Source organism: Prunus avium, chromosome 2 (assembly GCF_965620075.1).
Source record: "Prunus avium chromosome 2, drPruAviu1.hap1.1, whole genome shotgun sequence".
Classification (NCBI taxonomy): Eukaryota; Viridiplantae; Streptophyta; class Magnoliopsida; order Rosales; family Rosaceae; genus Prunus; species Prunus avium.
The window spans coordinates 26,520,483-26,527,997 of NC_142285.1; the positions used below are offsets into that span (position 1 = coordinate 26,520,483).

Sequence of the window (7,515 nt, forward strand, 5' to 3'; positions counted from 1 at the left end):
CGGCTCAGCCATAACTTCCAGGAGGTTCGCTGGAACTGGGTTTCTAGGATTGCTAATCGTGCTGCCCACACTGCGGCGTCGATAGGTTTTGAGTCTGTGGAACTGGAAAGTTGGGCCTACCGGCCACCGCAGTCTCTGGTTCATGTTTTGGTCTCTGATGGGCTGCCGTGCCCTCCTAGCTTTTCTGTCTAAGGTTGTAGTCTGAATGGGGAAAAGCTTCCTGCTGGTCTCTTTCGAGTCTTGTTTTGCTTTTCTTTTTTCAGTCTGCTTTTGTGAGACTCTGTCTCCTTTTGTTTGGTGGTCTGTAGTTGGATTGCTATCTTTATAAAGTGTTACCTTTCGACCAAAAAAAAAAAAAAAACTTCCATGGATTCATTGATTCATTATTTCTTCATTTCAGATTTGATGGACAATTTCTTTTGTCATGTTGTGCTATCTTTTTGTATAATGCACACTTTATTTTCTTCTTGTTTTGAGCCAACTCAATACCACTTTTTATCTTTTTGGAACCGCTAATATTGTCTTTCTTTCTACCTTTAGTTGGTGAGATATTGAGGTCCAAAAGCAATAATTGAGAGGAATCAATATTAGTACTACATGGATCACCTATTGTTGAGGGAGGAATTGTTGCATGCCGATTAGAATTTTCTGACAGTTTCTTGGACAATTCATTTATATCTTCCATGAAAGTTGTGTATGCCTCATTTGAAATGCTGCAATGCAAGCCAACTTAGTTGCTTGATGACACATATGGCTAAGTCGCAAAGCCTCTAATTCTTCTTTACCATCATTTGTCACCAAAGTTTTAAAATCCACTATCCTAAATATGTTTGCTTCTTGTCTCCATCTTGGAAGAATAAAATGATCAGGTAATGTACCTATATCAAGGCGGACATATAATTTCAAAAAATGTCGACAAAGTATTCCAACAAACTTAAAATTTTGACATTCACACATACCTTTGTATGTTTGCAAATTTAACTTAACCACAAACTCTTCATGCTCTCCAAGTTTTGTTTTCACTAGGTATGCATGTTATTCGTTGTCGCATGGCATTTGTTCAACTCTGTAGTGATTAACTTTACTACATTCATCCTTCACTTGTTGAAAACATTTCTAGTATACAACTTTGATGCATGTTTCAAAAGGAATTCTCCTTCATTGACAGTGCAATACTTGTGTTCTGATTCAAAATCTTCATCACTTTCTCTATCCATGATCTTCTTCAATGCTTGCTCATATTTGACAATAAACTCTTTAAGATGTGTTGTCGGTGTAACGAATCCATCAAAAAAATAATTAATGCCCTCACTACGACCAGTAGTGTTCATTCCTACAAAAAATATGCCACGATTATAAACAGGAACCCAAGAAGAACGTATATCATATAAACTATTCAACCAATCATCATTATCCAATTCATATTCTTTCCTCAATTCCTTCCACTTTTCTTCAAATTCCTCTATCTTGTATGTCAACCAAATACATTTCTTCATCAAAATTTTGAATTTGGACTCTTTGAAGTACACATGTGACAATGTTTCAGCAAACTTCTTCTTAATATGCCAAAATAATGGTACGCCATCCGTGATCGAGCATCCACCCAAAAGAAATTAGTTGCCCTTCCATTTTCATCACATTGAATGGCATAAAAAAAAAATTGAGGATTCTCAGCTTGATTTTTCCTAAAGTAAGTAAGGACTAACTGTGCATCACCTTCATCCAGTTGTCTGTGCCGAACATTTCTCAAGTGGGAATAATAATCTCTATTGTTATAACCAATGTGCGAGCCACCAAGGATTGAATGAACTTTTGCAATTGGCAAATTTTCTTCATGAAATATTTCAGTTAGAATTTTAGCTCCTTTCAGCATAACCTTATTTGACTTCATTTTAATTTTTTTTCCGCAGTAACTGGCTTGTGATTGTGAGAGTCCTAGAAAATTGAAACTTTCCATTTGTCTGACCATCTATCAAGCTTAATTCGCATACTTGCTTTGCACCCACATTTCATCGTGGAATAATTTTTACCTGTTTTTTTTTCATATTCTCAATCTCACTTGTGTCTCTCTCATCATTCTCTTCTGAAGTCTTCTATGATGTATTTTTGGGCGCATATTTCCCTTGATGTGCACAAACAAATTGTCTACTTGTTACCTCATCTAAACCCCTTCTTGTCTTGGATGAAGATCGAGTTCTAATCTAGAATCCCTTTTAGCAACCATAATCTTCATATGATGCTTTTAATTTTCACTTTATTTTTTGGAGTAGTTGCTTCACCATTCTCCATTTGAACTATCTCCTCTACCTATTGAACATATTAATCATTCTTAACAATGCAACTTAAAAAGACATTATACACATGTTACTAAGAGATAAATGAAAATGAAGAATCTGATTCTCTTTGTAGCAAAATATTTACGCAAAAAAGAAATTATTTAGCATGTGAAATACCTATCTCTTAATGCAAATTTAAATATCATGGAGTATTCAAAAATAATTCTTTTAATACTATTGTTTGTTAATCATAAAACATTGTTTTTCTAATTTTTATCCGAATTTGTAATTCCTAAATCTTTCCTTAATTTTAAGAAGAAATTGTTTTTCCATTGCATTGGTGTAGTTAGCTCATCGAGAACAGTAAGGAGTGAGTGACAACGTGGAGTGAATCTAACCCCAAGAAACCCTTACCTCCTAGTACATTTTGAAATAATCCTCACTTTGACTCCACATTGTAACTTACTTTTCGCTCTTCTCATCTTAAAAAAATTATATACCACTCTGATTATCTAATATTATATATAAGACAGTGAAGGATTTTTTCGTATTTCTAAAAAAATATTGGGTGTTCATGTAGATTAAAAAAAAAAGGGAAAAGGATGAGGAGGCTCAATAACTTTTCTCCCCCTCCTCCTCTCCCCCATGTGAACACACCTTTCCAAATCAAATCACTACTCAGTCATGGAATTTTTGAGATCTTGAGCAACTCAATTAAGGACTGATCATTGTTCGGATTGTTTAGGGTTTGTTTGGTATTTGATTTGAGTCCAATTTTATAAACTCAAACACAAATTTTAAATCCAAATGCCCAAAAACTCGTTGGGCAGGCCCATTTTTAAAAACCCAAACCCAAAACAAACTCAAAAAGACCCTATTATTGAAAACAAAACAAATGCGTTTTTCTTGAATTTTTTTCTCGCATCGTTCGCTACTGCTGGTTCGCTCGAGCTCACTTAAGCTTCAAGCTTCCATGGCAGAAACTTGAAGCTCTCTTGCTCCCTCTCTCTCCATCTCTCTCTTCATCCCTCTCTCCTACTCTCTCTCTCTCTCTCTACCTCTCTCCTACTCTCTCTCTCATTAATTCAAACCCTAGAAATTGGGGATTCTTCCAATATCAAAGGTCAATTTGCTTTTTCTATGCCTTTTCTCTGTTGGTTTCTGGAATTTTGTTGGATAACTGGGTTTTGTTTGTTGGTAATGTGAGTTTCTGTTTAAATTTGATAATGGGTTTCTTTTGTTTAAAACCATGTTGCCTTGCTTCAGGATACCAAGGGCTTTCAAGGTTGAGAGGTACAAAGACAGAGAAATCTTTGGGGTTGAAACTAAGAGGGGAGATCCTAGAGGATCCAAAGATCCAAAAAGAAATCGTACAAAGAGTTAGTGTTAGTTAGTCCTTCCCTTTTATAATTTAGAATTCAATTGTATTTATGTCAGTTAATCCTGCCCTTTTATATTCAGAATTCAACTGCATTTGCGTTTCATTTATTAATTAGGGGTTAAACCAAAGTTTCTCAACAACCAAGCACAACAATGTTATGAGACATAGATTATTTTCTTGTTAATTGATTTTAAGACTAATCATTCAATTAATCTTTTCGGTTTTCCTGAAATAAGGCATCAAGTTGTTGCTGTAGGGGTCACTCTTTATTTGATGTTGTGGCTTTCATTTTTTTACTCTAAAACTTCAGTTCAATTGCTATTGATTCTGTGATTGGCTTGTTTGTAGTTTTGACCAATCTGGGTCATCCAATTTTGTATTCTTTTGCAATTTGACTATCTTGCATCTACTCTGTCAGCTATCTATGATTTCAAAATCATTGCTTTGTACATCTTTGCATAATTCATACTGGATGGTTATGACACATGTCATTGATCTTTCTTATCTCGTATGTTTATCTTAAAATTCTAACCATGATCCAATGTTGTCCATGAAAAACAATTAAACCGAACAGAGGGAAACTTCTCTGTCTGGAGCTTATACGCTGATTAGAATATTAATCATGATCAAACAAAGGATAATATGATAGGCTTGTGAAAATGAGAAGATAAAGTTGTGTTAGATGAATGGTATGAGTTTTTCCTGAATTTCATATGTGCTTAACTTCCTCCATCGTTTCTTCTACGTAGATTTCTTAAGGAGCTGGATCTTTTGTTTAGTTCCTCAATTTTATGAACTCAGCAGTGTTTTTGTTTAGTTATGTTTTCCTAGTAGTAAATATTTGTAGTTTGATTTCAGCTGTTTAAATTGATTGTTATTGTTTTTTACATTGATTTAATACATAGTAGAGAGAAGTCAAACAAGGACCTTGAAAATGAGCTTGATGATAAAGCTAATTGGCCAAAGCCTATTGAAGACCCTTTTATTCATCTATTATACGAAGAGGCAAACAAAAAGGCTTGCAAACCAATACTTTAGATAAGAATGAGTGGGCTGGGATAGAAAAGAAGTTGTTTGACAAGTTTGGGAAGAGATACAATTGTGACAAATTGAAGCGGAAATATAACTGACTGCACAAGATTCATCGTGAGTTTGGAAAGCTCATTTCTCATACCGAGATGGGTTGGGACCCAAACATGAACACTGTTCAAGCATTTGAAGAAGTTTGGGCATCATATGTCAAGGTATGCATCTTGTTGTATAACTTGTATTGTTTTGGTATCCTTCAATGTATGTGCATTTTCTAATGCCAAGACTGAAGTTTCATTGGCAAGGCTTAAGTGTAAGAGTGAGAAGGAAGTGTCCTCTCCATATAGAGAATTGAGCACCATTGAGGATTGTATAGAAATATTGGAGGCCATGGAGGGAGTGAATGATGATGCTCATGTGAAAGCTTTGGATAAGTTTACTAATTTAGATTGGAGGAAGATGTTCTTGAAGATGTTGGATCCACGGAGAAGAGTATGGCTCAATAGCCTACTAAAGTGAACGAGAGTGAATGATTAGTCGTAATTTATTTAGATTAAATGATTAATTGAGCTTGACACTTATATGTGATTAATTGTCCTGGTTTTCAGCTTGTGGTTTGTAATTAATGGGAGATTGGATTGGAGTTGTGAAAACTTTTAAATAGGTTCAATGATTATGTATGAAAACCTTGTGGATATGCTCTCTTTCTCTTGCTTACTAATAAGTATTTGGAAGCACACAATACCTCTTGATTTCTTGCTCATTTTTAGGTGCTTTCTCCTATATGCCTTCTTCGTCTATCGTTGTTTATTCTTCAATAAGTATGCCAATTGAACTTGTTGATCATATATGGTACTAAAATATGGATGTTAAAAAAGTATGTTTAATTTTTATTTTTTTTAATAATGTTTATTAAAATATATTAATTATAATAAAAAAAAATGTTTTCAAGAATTCAACCAAACAAGTTTTCAAATTTTAAAGATTCAAAAACAGTTTTCAAGTTGCATACCAAACAACTTTTTGAATCTTTAAAAATGAATTAAAAAACTCCATGTTTTTAAGAAAAATCACAGTTTTTGAGTTCCCTACTTGGATAGGATATCAAACAGACCCTTACCTTGCTGAGATCATCATCAACAACACCTAGGCTGCCCTTCATCCTATTTCTAAGACAACTTCAACCTTGTGGGGTTTGCAGCTTATGCACCAAACAAAAAATTCTTTGTGGAATTTGTTACTACCACGTAAAATGGGTCTACTATGGTGTTTGCTTCTATACTAAATACCTCGGCTTTGGCATTTACCTCCACTTCAAATGGATCAACAATGGCACTTATAGGTTCAACGAAATGGATCTACTATTGTGTTTGTAGGTTTACCATATAGTTTTGGATTATGATGTTTCCGATGAAGCCCATGATATAATGACGACCAAAATAATCCATAGATAATTGACCATCAAAATAATGTAGATCATCCATACAATGTGTGTCGTTCGGACATCGAATATCGTCGATTGGTCATCGAAGAGTTGTCGTTCAACCGTTGATCACCCATTGAAAGGAATATTGTTCGGCTATCAAAACTGGTGGCGGTCATCCATCGAAAGGTGATTATCGAAATATTGTCAATTGGCATCGAAGAGGTGCATATCGTCCATGCAGTTCTTGTGTTCTTGATTCTTGGGTACTTAGGGCCCGTATTGTAACGTTTTCGGAGAATATTTTTAAAAAATGAAAACAAGAAACTAATTTGCATTTTCAAGATATGAGAATATATCTGGTAGTTTAAGTAGAATACAGTTTCAGAAAACAAAAACAATGAAAGTGTGTTTGGTAACATAAACAAATAAAATAAAATAACGATATTTTTTAAAGGCTAAAATTATCATAAACAATGAAAATGTATAATTTAACAAATAAAAAAAATCCGAATGTTTTTTTAAAGGATAAAATTATCTTACTAAATTTTATTTATGTTGCAAATCAATATAAGATAAAAACCTCGCGTCCTCCCTTCCATGGCTGTAGAGAAGGTCTAAAAAAGAAACCATCCTCAACCCCACCTTGTAGTATATTCACTTTTTTCCCTGTAGAAAATACCCATCTCTCTCTCCCCCCTTGGTTTTGCAGTTTGCTGGTTCTTAGGCATCAATTGACAATGTGGTAGACTAGCCTGAACTTAAGGGTCAATGGTGGCACTCAATGGTTGCAGTCGATGGTGGCATTTGGAGGTGGCGGTCGAAGACGATGGGTCGGAGGAGATGGGTTTCAAGAGTGATGTTCCTCAATTCCTAGGAGAGAGAGAGAGTGAGAGAGAGAGAGGGACAAATGATTTCCCTTGTTTTCTGAAAACGTTGTTGTTTTCAAGTTTTGCTCATAACTTAGATTTGTTTTCAGAAAACAGATTCTGGATTTCTCAAAAATGCTCCACTAAACGTGTATTCCAGAAAAAACAAGAAAGGGAAAATGAAAATTGGGCTGTGAAAATGATACTGAACGGGCGTTTAGTTTCTCGATTTATCTTTTTCTAATTTGTAGCTAAATTTGTAAATCCCAAACATTCCTTAATTTTTCAGGAAGAAACATTTTTCCATTGCATTGGTGTAGTTGGTTAATTTGAGAACAATAAGGAGTGCAACATGGAGTGAACCTAGCAAACACCAAGAACCCTTACCTCGTAGTTCATTTCGAAAACCGTCGCTTTGACTCCAGATATTGTCACTCACTCCTCACTCTTCTTGTGTTAAAAAAAAAAAAATTAAATAAATTTATATGCCACTCTAACATTATATATATGACGGTGAAGAATTTGTTCGTATTTCTA

General features: G+C 34.6%; 1 long non-coding RNA gene and 2 pseudogenes across 2 annotated transcripts; 1 reads left to right on the top strand and 2 right to left on the bottom strand.

Annotated features, from left to right (window-relative positions):
* Nucleotides 1-322: 322 nt before the first annotated feature.
* On the bottom strand, nucleotides 323-1,562 carry LOC148296748 (protein FAR1-RELATED SEQUENCE 5-like; annotated as a pseudogene).
* Nucleotides 1,563-1,576: 14 nt separating this feature from the next.
* Nucleotides 1,577-2,289, bottom strand: LOC148296749 (protein FAR1-RELATED SEQUENCE 5-like; annotated as a pseudogene).
* An 874-nt stretch (nucleotides 2,290-3,163) lies between these two features.
* Nucleotides 3,164-5,381, top strand: LOC110759824 (uncharacterized). Of its 2 annotated transcripts, none has more exons than XR_002527183.2 (3): nucleotides 3,164-3,399; nucleotides 3,543-3,661; nucleotides 4,563-5,381. It is a non-coding gene; the product is annotated as an uncharacterized LOC110759824 (long non-coding RNA). The 2 variants fall into 2 exon arrangements; XR_002527182.2 differs by having other exon boundaries at nucleotides 3,543-3,655.
* Nucleotides 5,382-7,515: the final 2,134 nt, after the last annotated feature.